Source organism: Mandrillus leucophaeus, unplaced genomic scaffold, assembly GCF_000951045.1.
Source record: "Mandrillus leucophaeus isolate KB7577 unplaced genomic scaffold, Mleu.le_1.0 Scaffold5, whole genome shotgun sequence".
In the NCBI taxonomy this organism is placed as follows: domain Eukaryota; kingdom Metazoa; phylum Chordata; class Mammalia; order Primates; family Cercopithecidae; genus Mandrillus; species Mandrillus leucophaeus.
Genome location: NW_012105364.1, coordinates 548,549 through 565,204, shown reverse-complemented (window position 1 = coordinate 565,204; position 16,656 = coordinate 548,549). Strand labels below are relative to the sequence as shown.

At 41.7% G+C, this 16,656-nt stretch overlaps 1 protein-coding gene across 2 annotated transcripts in view; it reads left to right on the top strand.

The window, feature by feature from the left end:
- Positions 1-16,656, top strand: part of EXOC4 (exocyst complex component 4) — an 870,987-nt gene that overhangs the window by 839,997 nt on the left and 14,334 nt on the right. The gene's annotated exons all lie outside the window — the stretch shown is intronic.

Sequence of the window (16,656 nt, the reverse complement as noted above, 5' to 3'; positions counted from 1 at the left end):
ATCTCGGCTCACTGCAATCTTCACCTCCTGGGTTCAAGCCGTTCTCCTGCCTCAGCCTCTGGAGTAGCTGGGATTACAAGCATGCGCCACCATGCCCGGCTAATTTTGTATTTTTAGTAGAGACAGGGTTTCTCCCTGTTGGTCAGGCTGGTCTCGAACTCCCAACCTCAGGTGATCCGCCTGCCTCAGCCTCCCAAAGTGCTGGGATTACAGGCATGAGCCACTGCGCCTGGCCAAAAAGGTTTTTTTAAAAGGGTCATTAATAGTGTCATCGTAAAAGTGGGGACAGGCAGGAGATTTCTTGAAGTAAAAATAGTAGTTTAGGTAGTTAAATTACAAAGAACAACATTTTTGCACAAAAATGATAAAATATAACCATAAAATACTGGAAGAAGGAGAACAGTAGTACAGATGAGCCATATCTTTGTCTTCCACATCAGGAGATTTATCTTTTAGGACACTTTTAACCACATGTAACAGAAAACACTGACTTTAAATAGTGACTTTAAACTTCTTTTTTTAAAGTTTTCTGTCATCTAATGTGAGGTCCCAAGGGGGTGACTTGTGGGTGGGCTAATTCAGTAGCCCACTGATGTCGTGAAGAACCCAGGTTCTTGCCATCTTTCTGCTCTTCCTTCCTTAAAGTTTGTTGGCTTCATCCTCTGAAGCTGCCCCTGTGGTACAGGTTGCCTGCTGAGTTTCCAGTCATCACAGAGACACATTGGAAGAAGAGTGCTTCCTTCTGGGCTTTATCTTCATCAGCAGGGAAACATTTCCTAGCAGTCCCTCAGCTGACTTCCTCCCATGTTCTGTTGGGCAGAACTTGATCACACATTCCCCCTAAGCTAGTAACTGACAACGGAAATGGAAAGCTGCTTTCTTACGGCCATTCTTCAGCAGATTTAATTTGGTGGAAGTCCCTAGAAATAGCAATTTGTATCTCAGCATGAACCTAAGACTTAAGTGTGACAACTGTTCATCTCACCTTTTCCCTTAATTGGTAAGTGTTCATAGCAGTAGACCTATTACAGACAAGTTGTCTATGCTGTCCCTGTATGAGTTTAATGATACATAATTCAGAAAAAAAAAGGCCATGGTGACTTTCTAGTTTCCTTGATCAATAATTTTCCCTTGAGATACAGAAAGAGAGCATCCTTCTCTCCAGCTTATGTATCATATCAAAATCCTCAGACCTGCCTGGGCACACAGTGGCTCAAGCCTGTAATCCCAGCACTTTGGGAGGCCAAGGTAGGTGGATCATTTGAGCTCAGGAATTCAAGACCAGCCCAGGAAACATAAGGGAACTCCATCTCTACCAAAAATACAAAAATTATGGGTGTGGTGGTGCATGCCTATTGTCCCAGCTGCTCAGGAGGCTGAGGTAGGAGGATCCCTTGAACCTAGGAGGTTGAGGCTGCAGTGAGCCATGTTCATGCCACTGAACTCTAGCCTGGGAGGGAGAGCAGGACCCTGTCTCAAAAGAAAAAAAAAAAGAGAATCCTCAGAACTGCTGAATGAATTTTTTCTTGGATTAAACAGCTTTATATAATTCATAGATTCTAGAAGTTTCTTCATCTCTGTAAATCTATAGATTTTACATTTACATATGTAGAGATTCTATAGAGACAGAAGGTTTCTGTGTCTCTTCTCAAAGTTTCCTTGGTGAGGTGGAAACCAAATGCAAGCTAGAGCTTGAATCCCACCTTTTACTTGTAGCTGCTTAGCCCCCAGTCGGTTTCTAACCTTTTAATACTTCGGTTACCTTATCTATAAAATGGAGATGATTTCTTTACACTTTAGGGTGGTTGTAGATTAAATGAAACTGCAAGTAAAATACCCAGTACAAATAGAAGGGGGGGAGATTTGCGATTGTTCATTCTTATTCTTCCTATTGTAATGTGTAAGAGGATATCTAGCACTTGGTTTCCCCGATTTTATATTTCTGATAGTAGCTTGATGTTATTGAAAAGTGAGTCAAATTAGGGGGCAAGGCAGAGGAATTTAATTCTCACTTTAAACAGGAATATAGTAACAAGAGGAGAGATGAAAGGCAGCAAGGATAAAGACCGAAGGGACAAGATATCAGTGGTTTTGACCAAGTTTTCTCAATCAAAGACTGCAAGCTGCTCCCACGTTGCCCAGAGCCGGATCCTACAGAGCCCCATTGAAGGGGATTTCAGTGGAATGGTTTCCTCACAGAAGGAGACCAGGGTGACTTTATTTCTTCGCTGAAACACTTTGATTATAAAAAGAAATCAGATGATCAAAAAGCATGAGATGATAGGTGAAATATGTTATAGGATTATAATTCAATAATAATTGAATTTCTCTAGCATTTTTCCTTGTGGGAGGCTGAAAGAAGTTCAGATGTATTATCTGAATTCGTTTTGGCATACATCGGTGGAGAGGGCCCCTGTGGTAGGCTTTCCATTCTTCACACCCTACCAAGGCCATGAGACCGGAGCAGTGTTCCTGTAGCTTTGGTACCCATGGCTTTATAAACATGAACATGAGCATTTTAGGCACAATGTAGAAGAAATGTTCTTCTTTACGTGTGACTCACGGTCCAACCTCCATGCCTTTATTCTGGCTGTTCTGATTCATTCTTCAACTCCCAGCCTTCAAAACACATCACACTCCCAGCCCTCCTCTGGAATAATTGACTGCTCCAGTTGACCCTCTTTTTTCAGTTGTCCTCCTCAGGGAGAGTCCTTGAGTAGAAGCATCATCTTTCCAGTTTCTTTTGAATCCCCTTTGAGCAATTGCTCTAGGTTCAAACAGTTCATGAAACAGAATGCCACAATAAAACTGAAGACTTCCTATGAGTTTTTACAAGTTCTTGTTTCCCACTGATGTCCCAGGAGTTTTTGATAAAAAGGACCTTTTTTCTTTCTAGCATTCCAATTATAAGATAGCGATCCTCAGCATCTTGCTACTCACCAACTCAAGTGTTCTCAGATTCTGAACCCAGGGAATTCTTTTCAGAAGGCCTAGAACTACAGATAACAGGTACTAACATAGATAACTTGTCTTACACTATTTACCTTTGAAAGGTCAAGACCCAGTGCCATCTAGGCCCCCTATACCCACTATGGACCACTCAGTAGAACAGACATCCCATTTCCTGAGGCCAGTCTGAGAAGCATGGGCTAAGGAGTCGCAGTATCGATTGTATAAGGATTAGCATATCTGGCAGATGGGAACTGTCTGAACTCGTTCAGCTGAGAGGCATCTGCACCAGGCAGATTGGCATTGCTGAACTTTCACACAGCAAATTGAGGATTTTAACATGCAGTCCGACTTCTCCCGTGGAGATCCAGTGAACACATAAAAAGATTTCAGTTTTTATGAATTCCTGGATATATTAGGCATTACAAAATAAAAATATTTCCCAAGTGCTGTATTAATACTCTAGGCATATATTTACGTTTATGTTCTTCGGGAACCCCTCCGTGTAGTCAGATATTCAGGGATTGTTGAACTCTCGTTTTATATATCCTTTAATTGCCTTAGACTGCTGAGCTTCATTATGTGGGTCAATTAGTCTTTTTTGAGAAATCACTTGTAACACACTAATTTTATTCTCTATTGCTTCCTTCTGATTCCTCATATCTTTCCCAGTCTTCACCCTGTAACTCATTCTCATTTTTATTTTACTTCTCCTGTTTATTACCTTATGTTCCTTCACTGTCCTCCGTGGCCCCATGCCCTTATCTTCCCAGAGAGTGCTGGGAAGCCTAGAACAAGCAGAACAGCCACACCACAGGCTGCTCCCAGTCTGTGTCACTCACCATTGGCAATAACTAAGGGCTCTTGGAACATCCCTGAGCTATCAGTTGGAAACAAGATCTTCCTAGGGCTTGACTAGGTCTAGGTCAGGATGCTGAGAATCAAGATGAATGGACATTTGCTTACCTAGCGGTCTCAAAGCACTCCAAATGCACATGTAAAGAGATACCCATGTGTGTCTACGTGGTAAATCTCATAGCCTGTGTTCCCGCTTCTGGAGATACTGAGGTTTCTGCCTTCATTTTTCTTGGTGCAACATGGAAAGGTTCACTCACCTTTACGTTGCTCCCCTCTCCTGCTTCTGTGTATGGTCTGAGTAGACATCTTGCTTAATCAGAGATAGAAATGAGTGAAAGATTGCTACATGAGGCCTTAATGATCGATAGATATAGATAATAGATAAATGTATATGAACTCACGTAGGTATGGTATATAACTACATGAGGAGTATAGGAGTATAAACCATATACTCCTAACTTGGAGTGCATGATAAAGCTTCAGGGAGTCCATAAACCCCCAAAATTATATGCAAAATCTATGTTTATATAGATGTGAATTTTTTCTGGCAGGATAGTCCATGATTTTCCCAAATTCTGAAAAAGTGCTGTGATATTCTAAATCCATTCTCTTTGGATGGCTGTATTTGCTTTCTTGTTCTTGGAATTCTGAACAAAACATTAGGAATCAGAACAGGCAGTCGTACTAATGCTGAAATGAAATCATCTTTCCAGGCCTGCTAGTGTCATCTCTTCTCTGCTGCCCTCCATCATAGTCCTCCATTCAGAACTGACCTCTACCCCCAGCTGGTCATATTGCTTTTCCTTGCTGCTGCAGTATAATGAGCAACCATGGGAACAGAGTCTCAGGATACCCAGGTTTTCACCATACTGAAGAGTTTACATGCAAAGCTCATCGTCTTCTCTCATACAGCAGGTTCCCATTTCTAACCTTGATAGCATTCTCACTCAGGAGGGAAGTCTTGGATGGTTGTTCATCCTGTTTCTCTTTCATCATCTGTATCTGGTCCTAGCAATTCTACTTTCAAGTTTCCAGATGTTGGTAACAAACTAATAGCTTCATTAACTTGGATTTGGGTTCTCTGTGAAAGTAGCCTCCAGATCTGCCAAATCTGAATCTTAGTCCCGTTTTCCATCCCGTAACCTTACATTTCACGTTATACAAATTGCCAACACCTCTCTGTGACTCACCCGTATGTCCTGTCAACCCTTTATATCCTGTTAAACACATAGACTTGTTGACTCTTTCTCCCTCCAAATGGTTCTCAGTTCAATACCTGTTTTACTGTTCCCACCATTGCCACCATATCACATCTGGAATAAAGCAACAGTCCCACAGCTGATGTTTATATGTCTTGGTCTCTTCCCTTCAGCCATCCTTTGTGATGTAGATAGACTAATCATCCCAAGATATTGCTTCTCTTAATTTTTTGCCCAATCCTTAGAGTGACTTTTTTATAAATATACTATTTGGCCCAAACTTGTCAGGGTTAAAGAAAAATTTGCCTGATAACTGTTCTTTCTTAATTGGCCAGCATCTTCTCTCATTATTTAACCTTATGTTCCCACTGATTTAAGAGTCTTCTTTACATGTGACTCACGGTCCATCCTCCAGGCCTTCTTTATTCTGGCTGTTCTGATTCATTCTTCAAGTCCCAGCCTTCAGAACACATCACACTCGCACCCCTCCTCTGGAATAATTGACTGCTCCAGTTGACCCTCATTTTTCGGTTTTCCAAAGTCATTGGCATGTTACGTGAAACCTCCATAATGAAGCACAAGGCATAAAACAGATATTTAATAATATTTGATCATTTCAAAGATAATTTTCCAACCAATGAAATTGAAGAGCAATAAAGGCATGTCTTGGGGAAAGCAGGTAATGATAATGGCAAAGTAATGAGTGCACAAATTTTTAGCAATATGTAGCTAATTCTGAGGTAACTAAAGCTCAGTTAATATTTGTAATATTGTTTGTCAGCAAAGAAAAATATGTAAGCATGTTTCAGGATGATACTTCTAAAGGATAGTCAATCACCTGTGGTACTATCATCAATGGTACTATTATTGGTCAGCATATGTGGTATCGGTGGTCGAGCCTTCTCTTTAATCAGATGAATATTTAATATAACTTCCCAGGTCTAATCCTTGGCTGAACTGTGACACACGATCAGCTGGTGTGTACCTTTGCCCTCTAATAAAGCCGAACTATGCATTTTCCTTCCCCTCCCTAAACTGATGGTAAAAACCCACCAAATTTGCATATAGCCACCTCTCCCCGTGATTATGACATCAGATGTTTATAGATAGTTCTGTTTGAGTTGATCCTAAATAAGGGAAACTTTCACCATTGTAACTGCTATTCCCAAAGGATAACATAAACTGCTTTAGTCAGCAAAAAATATATATCATCTTTGCCTTGGTAGATATTGAATTGCTGACTCTCTCTTCTTTAGACCCAGTAGTCATTTCTTTACCTCCTTAATTTATGCAGGAAGCCAAAAGAAAAATTACTTCATATTCTTAATAAAAACGGCATAAGGTTTACATAATTTTTTACTATATGCAGTAAAAATGTAAATGTGTGTGGCTTATTTGCAAATGTAGACATTAATAACTGATATTTAAACAGGCTGGATTAGCAATTTTACTGATATATTTAAGAGATTTTTCCAATAATTTGCACACTCAAAATCAATTTGAATACAACATGTAAATTGAATTTAATTTTTTGATATAAAATTGTGGTTATCAGCTTGAACCATTAAATTTACTATTTAATATATGCTTTCCAGATCACTTGGTTAGAATTTCATTGCACCTTATCTATATAAATTTAATTAGGCTTGATATCATCAGTATATTATAGAACTAATTAAAGATTTAGATAAGTGCTGAGGGGGCTTATTGAAAACTCCACAAAGTTCCATTTGGAAAATGAGATATTCTTCCTTCAGTTCATTGTGAGAGAAGGAAACAGCAAGAATGTTTCTTGCAGTGTTTCTGAAAAATTATTTAACTGGATTTAATGGGCTTATTCCATTCTTTGAAGAGCTTTTTAATTACTCTGTATCTTTGTGCAGTCCAACAACAGTTACAATCTTTATTTAAAGGCTTTAAAATCCTCATTTCCCTCTTCTCCCACTGAGCCAGCTGTGTTACATTCTGCTGGGCGTATGTGCAGGTAGGCAGTACAGGGTTTGTGTACCCTGATTGCAATCATATAATATGTAGCGGCATTTGTGGGGAAGTCTATGTAGTCCTCCCAAGCAGAATAAACATTGAGAAAGATCAGCGAGCACTGCCATAAATGTCTTAGGAAAAGAGAAAAGAAAGAAACCCTGGCCCAGGAGGATACCTGGGAAAAACTGAGGCTTCTACTCAAAAGATACAGTGACTTTGAGTGAATCATTTTGCAGAAATCACTTTTGAATTCCCTTGTATCTGCATCTCTGCTATAGAGTATAAAGCAGATAAATTTAAAAGACTATTATTTCAACTAAGTGCTTTGTGTCTTCATTACAAAGCGCAATAAAGCTTTTTAATACAATAAAGCCTCTATTACTTTCAATTGAATATGCCTGGAAATAAAGCTGCATCAACCGCATTTCCCAGTGTGCTCAATGCTCTTGTCAAAAGCACTTTTTCTTCATTGCAGATTGAGTGACACAATGCATGCTATGAAAAAAAAAAAAAAAAAAAGGAAAGTGAAAGAACACATGACAAATGTGGGCCATCTACGACTGGGCACACTGTTGATTATGACAGAGGCCTGAGGAAGCCAGGGAACTGGATAAATTGTCAAGAGCCTGTGTGGTGTAGTAGAAAGGTTAGAGGCTTTGGGCTCAGGATATGCAGATTTAAGTGAGAGCCCTGCCACTGATTAGCTGTGTGATCTGGACCTCGTCTTTCCGCACCTAAATCTCATTTCCTGGAAAATGGAAATAATATTAATAATGCTGCCTGGCCAGGCACAGTGGCTCACGCCTGTAATCCCAGCACTTTGGGAGGCTGAGGTGGATCACCGGAGGTCAGGAGTTCGAGACCAGCCTGGCCAACATGGCAAAACCCCGTGTATACTAAACATACAAAAATTAGCTGGCCATGGTGGTGGCATGCCTGTGATCTCAGCTACTGGTGCAGGGGGCCGAGGCAGGAGAATTGCTTGAGCCCGGGAGGCGGAGGTTGCAGTTAGCCAAGATTGTACCACTGCACTCCAGCCTGGGTGACAGATCAAGACTCCATCTCAATCAATCAATCAATCAATCAATCAATCAATATAATGCTGCCCCTTCCCCCACTGCAGTTTCCCTCGTAGGTTTGGATGGTTTTTAGAAGTGATATATTCTAGTCTACTCCATTTTTTTCCCAGATATGGAAACTGAGGTACCGTGGGATTGCGTGGCATGATCGTGATCACTAGTGAGCTGGTGCTGGGGCAAGGACTGGAATAGATGCCTCAGAGATGTCATGTCATGTCTGCGCTGTCACACAGCACATAACGGAGCAGATAATAATTTTCTTAATGACACCCTGGCATTTGACACCCTGGCATTTGGTAGGGGTGGGATTTTTTCCCCCCAAGCAACGATTACTGAAACACATCACTGCTGTTTTCCTGCTCAAATGGTTTGTAAACATTTACATCCCCCAGCCTGAGAAAACATTCACAGAAACATTTGGGTCACAAACCAATGTTTGTATCGCCACCACATTTGAAAGATTTCTCTTTGAAAACATTAGAATGTTTGTCAGTAAAACAGATTCTCAACAGAAGTATAAATCTGGAAAGGGAGGGACACCCACAGCCACCTGGTTTGGGGCATTCAGGGTCCTCCAGGGATAGCAGTTTCTTCCTGGCCCCTAGGAATGTGTGACACCTCCCAGCATCACCTTAGACTTTGACTTTTCTCGGGTGTAAACTATTAGGGGTACCTTGAGGAGTGCGGTGGTTTTGGGGGAGGTTTGGCGGTGGCAAGTGAGTTCTCTCATGCAGCTGTGGATGGCCAGGGCAATCTCCCTGTAGAGAAGGACAGGCTGAGGCTTACTTGATTCTTCCTCATTTTTTCCCTCACTTCCCAGCACAGCCTCTGCAGCTCCAACACAGTTGTGCTGATTGGAAGTGGGGTCTTTAAAATAACCTTGGTTTGTAGTGCTGGCCTGATCAATGATGAAGCATGGTCTAGGAACTGGGTCAGCAGTTCAGAGTCCAGGCAGAATGGGCAGAATCCTAACTCTATTTCTGACTCATGGATAATCTCAACTAATCCACCTCGCACTGGGTGAAGCCTAGTGGAGAAGAGCTCAAAGGAGCCTGTCCAGAGTTTGCCCAAGGGAGTCCTTGTCACCACCTTCCTCCCATTTTGTTTTCTCCACTGATATCCAGGTCATGAGAGCAGCCGTTCCTCTGAGCCACAGGGAAGTAATCAATAAGGCCACATCCCGCTCACTGACATCCCCACTGAAACAGGTGAAGCACCTGTGGAAGGCCATGAGATTTTTGAAAGCACTGGAAATTACAAGACTAATTCTGAAGGTAGCAAGTGTGACAGAAATGGAACCTCTGCTGCGTCGTGCCTACCACCATCTTCTGCAGGATTTGTGGAAAACTAGGTTCAGGTTTCCAGGCTACTTTTGCTGCCTTTTGAACAGTGTCTACTTTTTCTACTAGGGATCAGCATGTATTTTCTTTGACATCTGTATCTGCTGAGATCACAGGCCATCCTGGTTGCCACCTTGCTGTCTAGAACAGCCTCAACTCAACTGTGAACAGTCATCCATTACCATGAATAAAGATCTGAAGGTCTCATCTGTGAAAGAGCAGACAATTGGAAGGCATCTCCCCCTTCACTTTAATGTAGCACAAGTTAGCACAACATGCACACTTGGAGCAGTCAGCCCCACCCCAGTTTCCAGCTCCCCCCATCCAGTGCTGTTAATATGTTCTTGCTAGATACTTATATTCACATAGCACTTTACAATCAACATAGAGCTTTCACAAATATGATTTCAGTGGGTCTCTTGATGAGTAAACATTTTTGTCTCCCCAAGCATTTTCTGATTTGAACTGTTTTCTCACAGCCTAACTCAGCAGTTTTCCTGGAATGATGTGTGGGAGGTAGGGTATGATAGTGTCTTGCTACATAGTTAAACTTTAACCCTGAAAGAATAAAAGAATTCAATCCTGGTGCCAGCCAGGTGACCTTAGGCAGGTGTTTTGCCTTTGGAGCCTCAGGTTGTGAGGACTAAATCAGGTGTATGTGAAAGGACCTGGTATATAGTAAGTGTTAAATGCTAATTGTTCCCTATAATTATGGTCCTTCTTAATAGTAAACATTAATAGAATCTTTAGTGAATCTTTGGCTGAATTATATTTCTATTGTACATAGAGTTGTTCCCAATTCTAACCTGTATTTCTCGTAAGGGTTACTCATTACTAGTTGTTACCAATGTTTCTTGAGAATAGTATGTAGGGACGGAGAGAGTTCAAAGGCATTTAGTACAAAGATACTGGGGGTCAGTTAACTTACAAAAGTGTAGAGCCCTGAGACATGACTGTAATACATTTCTGGGGCACTTAGTGAAAATGTGAGCTGGCGAAGATGTTGCCGTATCTGTCAGCTTACAGAATCTTCTCTGCAATTATCACAGGAGAACGTTGAACTGCAGCAAACGTCTCAATTAATGGATCAGTCCTCACAACAGTATTGGCTGTGGACAGATGTCTTCTGTATAGTTAAGAAGTCAGGGTTCTAGTTTATAGGATTTGCATTTTTATAATAGCTTTATCAAGATATAATTTACATACCATAAACATTAACCCTTCTAACGTGTGCAATTCATTGGTTTTTAGTATAGTCACAGAGTTGTACAGCCATCATCACCAGCTAGTTTTAGAACATTTTCATCTCCCCCAAAAGAAACGCCCGTATCCATTAGCAATCACACCTCATTTCCCCTAAACGCTACCCCTGGCAACCATACATCTACTTTCTCTCTCCATGGGTTTGCCTCTTCTGGATAGATCATAGAAGTGCAATTACACAATATTTAGTCTTTTGTGGCTAGCTTGTTTCAATTAGCAGAATACATTCAAGATTTATAAAATTAGCACAGGTATGACACAGTTAAAAATATACTCATGTACACATCCCAACACCTGGCCTACAGCCTGCTGTCCGTTTCATTTCCTTTTTCTGTAGGGGTGGGGAGAAGGAAGCTAAGGTGTTTATAGCGAGTATGGCATACACACAGTAAACTGCACAGATCTTAAGTACACAACTGGATTCCTCTTGACAAAGAGAATACACCCTTATAACCATCACTCCTGTAAAAATACAGAATGTTGAAACCACCTCAGGGCCGGGCACAATGGCTCAGGCCTGTAATTCCACCACGTTGGGAGGCTGAGGCAGGCGGATCGCTTGAGGCCAGGAATTCGAGACCAGCCTGGCCAACAGGGTAAAACTCCGTCTCTAATAAAAATACAAAAATTAGCCAGATGAGGATAGTCCTAGCTACCTAGGAGGCTGAGGCAGGAGAATCGCTTGAACCTGGGAGGCAGAGGTTGCAGTGAGCCAAGATCACACCACTGCATCCCAGCCTGGGCGACAGAGTAAGACTCTGTCTCAAAAAAAAAAACAAAAAAAACCAAAACCAGCTCAGATTGCCCCCCTCCTAGTCATTGCCCTCACCACAGGCATTTCCTAATTTTGTTTGATTTTTTTTTTTCTGAGTTTGTTTCCCTATATATCTGTTAATACAGGCAGTAAGTATGGGGTCCCCCGAGCCTAGGAGACCTTTCCCCAGTACTCCAGGCCCCGGTTACCTCAGTTCGTTAATGTTGGTTCCCAGGGAAAACAAGCAGCATCAAGCACTCAGGACCCACAGCCTCCTCTTCTGAACCCAGGGACTCCCATGCCTTTGTATTTTCTCCTCACTTTTGTCCCCAGCTTTGCTTCTAAACACCAGCGAGCTCTCAGCACAGGTCATTGCAAAAAAACAATTCAGGGCAGTGGGGCGGGCTGTGGAGGGCAGCATTAATCCCCAGCAGGGACAGCTGGGGGCAAATGTTGAGCTCCAAAGGCAGGTGTTTGAGGAGGACTCCTAATTGTGACAGAGGCAGCCCCTGCACACTGGATGCCGGCCAGCCTCTGCCATTAACTCACCTGCCTCCTCACTGGTGCGATCAAATCGGTACTGCTCTTATGAAATTATGTGTGTTAGCTGGCTCTTCAGAAATAAAATATCTTTTCTTAAAGAAATTAAGGTTTCATTTTAAATTCACTTTATGGTCTTTGAAAAACTTTAGTTTTTGTGTGGTCCAGAGCTATAGGTTAGCATTAGCATTTAAATAGAGGCATTAAACTTGCCTGAAGACCTTCCTCTCTTAATGTTGCCCTTTCTGAGAGGTTTTTTCAAATCAGATACTTTTTCGTCCTAAAAAATGAATGCAAATGCTCTCTATATTTTTCCCATCAAAGGCCTTTTTTCTTTATATATAGGCTTAAGAGAGCCACATTATGGTGCAGCCTCAGTATTAGTCTTTTTGTATGGAAAGAGCCACTTAAAAAAAATTGCTATTCTCTCCTGCAATGCCTGATTTTCTCTGCTGACTCTCAGGATGTATTTTCCTGTGGTTAATTTTATCTTATTATATGTCATTCCACTCCAGACACCCCCCCAAGGCACAAATCCCAATTCCACAACTAAGAATCTAATGTAAACTCCTGCTGTGTAACAGTGACTCCAGGAGTTCCCATTGCCCCCAGCAAATCCCCATAACTTTAGTAGAATCAGAGCTTGAGCTTTTGAATTGGATGAACTAGAGTTTGAGTCGTGTTCATCACAAGGAGGTTTCGTGACCTTCTTCTCTGACCCTTTATTTATCTGCCAAATTAAGGTTATCAAGCGTTTCTTGTATGTTTGTCAAGAGTTTAAATGAGATCATATTTGTACTCCTAATTTATACTCTGTGCTCTTAGGTCCTGTAACCTAACTGGACAGGTTCTTCCTGCCTGCTGCACAAATAAAGACCATGGCATTGCAGTAAAGAAAGAGTCTAATTGACATGAGGCTGGCCATGCCACACAGTGGATAGAGTTGTTACTCAAATCAATCTCCCCAGAAATTCAGGGATCAGAGTTTTTAAGGATAATTTGGTGGGCAAGGGATCAGAAAGTGGGGGGTGCTGATTGGTTGGGTCAGAGATGAAATCATCGGGAGTTGAAGCTGTTCTCTTGCACTGAGTCATTTCCTGGGTGGGAGCCACAAGACCAGATGAGCCAGTTTATTAATTTTGGTGGTGCCAGCAGATCCACTGAGTACAGGGTCTGCAAAGTATCTCAAGCACTGATCTTAGTTTTAACAATGGTGGTGTTATCCCCAGGAGCAATTTGGGAAGGTTCAGAATTTTGCAGCCTACAGCTGCATGACTCGTAATCCATAATTTTGAATCTTGTAGGTAATTTTGTAGTCCTGCAAAGACAGTCTAGTCCCCAGGCAGGAAGGGGTTTGTTTTGAGAAAGTGCTGTTGTCATCAAAGTTTAACTATAAGCTAAGTTTCTCTCAAAGCTAGTTCAGCATATGCCCAGGAATAAGCAAGGACAGCTTGGAGGTTAGAGGCAAGATGGAGTCTGTTAAGTCAGGGTCTCTTTCACTAATAACTTTCTCAGTTATAATTTTTGCAAAGGCAGTTTCAGTTCCCCTCCCTCACATTTCAACCAGACCAGTTGAGGAGTAGGTTAGGAGGAACCTTTGAGTAAAAGGTGTCCTCTTATTTCTTATATTCTCACTGCTAGCCTTCTCTTTCCTCTCAGATACTGGTCTCATCTCAGTACAGTTGTGTGTATGTTAATGGCCCCAGGTCACTGTTGACCTGAAGGAGACATACTAGAGGTGAGAGCCTGATGTGTTGTTCTTTACTGAGGTGCTGGCATCCTTCCCTCTTTGAGGTTGATTTTGTTTAGCTACAAGCTTGGGGATGTGGAGTTGTGAGGAAACCTTCTAGAAGATTGGCGTGGTCTGATACTAGAAAACAAAATAGCCAAGTTGCCCAACAGTCTGAAGGCTTTCTTACCCTCAGGTCCATCCACCATGCTGCAGCTAAAAAGGTCTTTCTAAAACACAGTTGTCATCACGTGTGACTTCTTTCTAAAATTGTTTCCAGATTCCTCCCTGTCATTGGTTCCAAATGCCAGGGTGTATGTAAACTGAAGCTGTTTGTCCTTATCCATGGGAAAATTAGAAAAATAATGACTGTACTTTGTGAGTTTCTCATAAGTAATGACTAAAAGTTTCTGAGTTTCCCACGCAACAAAACATTTAACCTTTTTGTTCTGAGATTATTTTCTTTCCACTTAAGGTGTGTTAACATACCTTCTTTTATCAAATCCTGGTAATAATAGATGGTAATTGTTTTGTTTGAATAATATGGGCAAAATAAAGGTTAATTCACCTTCCTCCTTCCACTCACCCATGAAAGTCCAAAGTCTTAGCATGGCCCACAGGTCTGTTATGCTCTGGGCCCAGCTTGCCTTGCCCACCTTTCCCCTTCCTTGCCCACCTTTCCCCTTCTTTGCCCTTCCCCACGCTCCATGCACTCCAGTGAGCAATAAACCACTTGTCGTTTTCCCCAAATACCATATTCTTCCTACTCTCCCACCCAGTTCACACATTCTGTTTCCTTTGCTTGTGAAGGATTTTCTTTCCTTCATATTTGTCTCATTATTGATAACTTCTCCTTCTCTATTAAGCCTTCCCTGGCTGCTCTCAGAAGCCTACAACCCTTCCTGCCTGTGATCTTAGAGAATCTCCTCCGTACCTTTATTATAGCCACAGTCACATTGCTATAAGTACATACAGTGCCTGGCTACTTTCAGACCAGACTCTGCATTGCCAGAGAACAAGGACTATGTTTTACTTACCTCTGCATCCAGAGTGTCTACTGTATACTGCCTGATGTGTCATTGATGCTGAAATATTTGTTGAGCAAGTAAACAGGTTTAAAAAGGACTTTGAAAGGCACTATATAAGCAGTGAGGATGATACAAAAAGTCGTAAGACACAGTCTTTGACATCAAGTAGCCTGCAGTCTAGGTGAGGATAATAAATATATATAATGGTACATCCACACAATTGAGTACTCTGCCACCATTAAGAAGAATGAGGCAGGTTGATATGAACTGAAATGGAACCTTCTCCAAGCTCCATTGTTTAGTAGAAAAAGTAAGGTGCAGAACAGTATGTAAACACCATTTATCTTTAAATATATTTGCGTGTCTATATATACACACACACTCAAGAAAGACTGCTTGTATATGTATAAAATATATTTGGAAGGGTACCCTGGAAACTAGTAACAGTAATTGTCTCTAGGAAAGGAAATGGTGGGAGAGAGGCTTTGCACTATATGCTTATTTTGTACCTTTATCTTTCTACGTAACAAGAATGTTACATGCCAGGTACTGTTCTAAGCACTTTACAAATATTAACTTGCTTAGTCTTCTTAACAATCCTATGAGCTAGGTACTATCAATAGCCTCATTTAACAGATGAGGAAACTGAAGCCTGTAAAGGTCAAATAACTTTCCCAAATTCACACAACTAGTAAGTAAATACCCTAGCAACCTTTTTTATTGTATCATCAGCTCAAAAAGAATATTAAGAGTTGTTTTTTAATAAAAGGTTTGATTCTACATGATAAATGTTAAGTGGGTGACCCATGCAGTAAGTGACAGAGAAGAAATAAATTGCTCAGGATAGCTTCAGAGAGGGTAGAGGATTTAACGATTTTGAACATGAAGTAGGCTCTGGATACTTAGAGCCAAAAAGTACTAAGTATTATTCAGGGGACAGTGAGTAGCTCAATTTGGCTTGAATGGCAGGTTGAAGCAGGGAAGAATTGGGAGAAAAGGTGCAATACAGGTCAAGTCTTTAAAAGGCCTTGGATGTCAGTGTTGGAAGTTTGGACTTGATTCTGTTAGCACTAGTGAACACACAATTTTTTTTTTATTATTAAATACAGAATAGTGATATGATCCAACTAAGAACTGGGGGTTAGTCTAGGAGGAGTGAGTGAGTGAGGTGGCCAGTTAAGAGGCAACTGTAGCAATCCAATGAAAAGTGTGTAGGACCTGTGATAGTGAGATTGGAAAGAAGAAATGAACATGAAAGATGTTGCAGTGATAGACCTGGTAACAATTGGACAAAAGAAATGAAGGAGAGCGAAGATTCCAGGTGACACTGAGATTTTGAGGTTTTGCAAGCTAGTACCGTTAAGCAAAATTCAGAGGCTAGGGAGGCCACCTGACAAGGGCAGCTGATAGAAATGTCTGCAGACAAGTGAAAATGAAGCTTTAATCTATGGAGAGACCAGATCTTGAGAGAGACATCTGAGCATTACATGCACAGATAAGACTTTCAGAAGCAGAGGGAGAAGAATGGAGGGCCACCCCCCACCCGACTAGCAGAAACACCTGCAGCAAGGAGACACAGAGCCAATAGCAGAATCAGAGAAGAAACTCAGAGGGAGCTGGGAGAAGTGCCTTAAAAATGTGGCTCCATAGGGCCGGGCGTGGTGGCTCATGCCTATAATCCCAGCACTTTGGGAGGCCGAGGCAGGTGGATCACGGTCAGGAGTTCAAGACCAGCCTGGCCAAGATGTGAAACCCCATCTCTACTAAAAATACAAAAAATTAGCCGGGCGTGGTGGCACGCACCTGTAATCCCAGCTACTCCGGAGGCTGAGGCAGAGAATTGCTTAAACCTGGTGGGGCAGAGGTTGCAGTGAGCTGAGATCGTGCCACTGCACTCCAGCCTGGGAGACAGAGCGAGACTCCGTCTCAAAAAA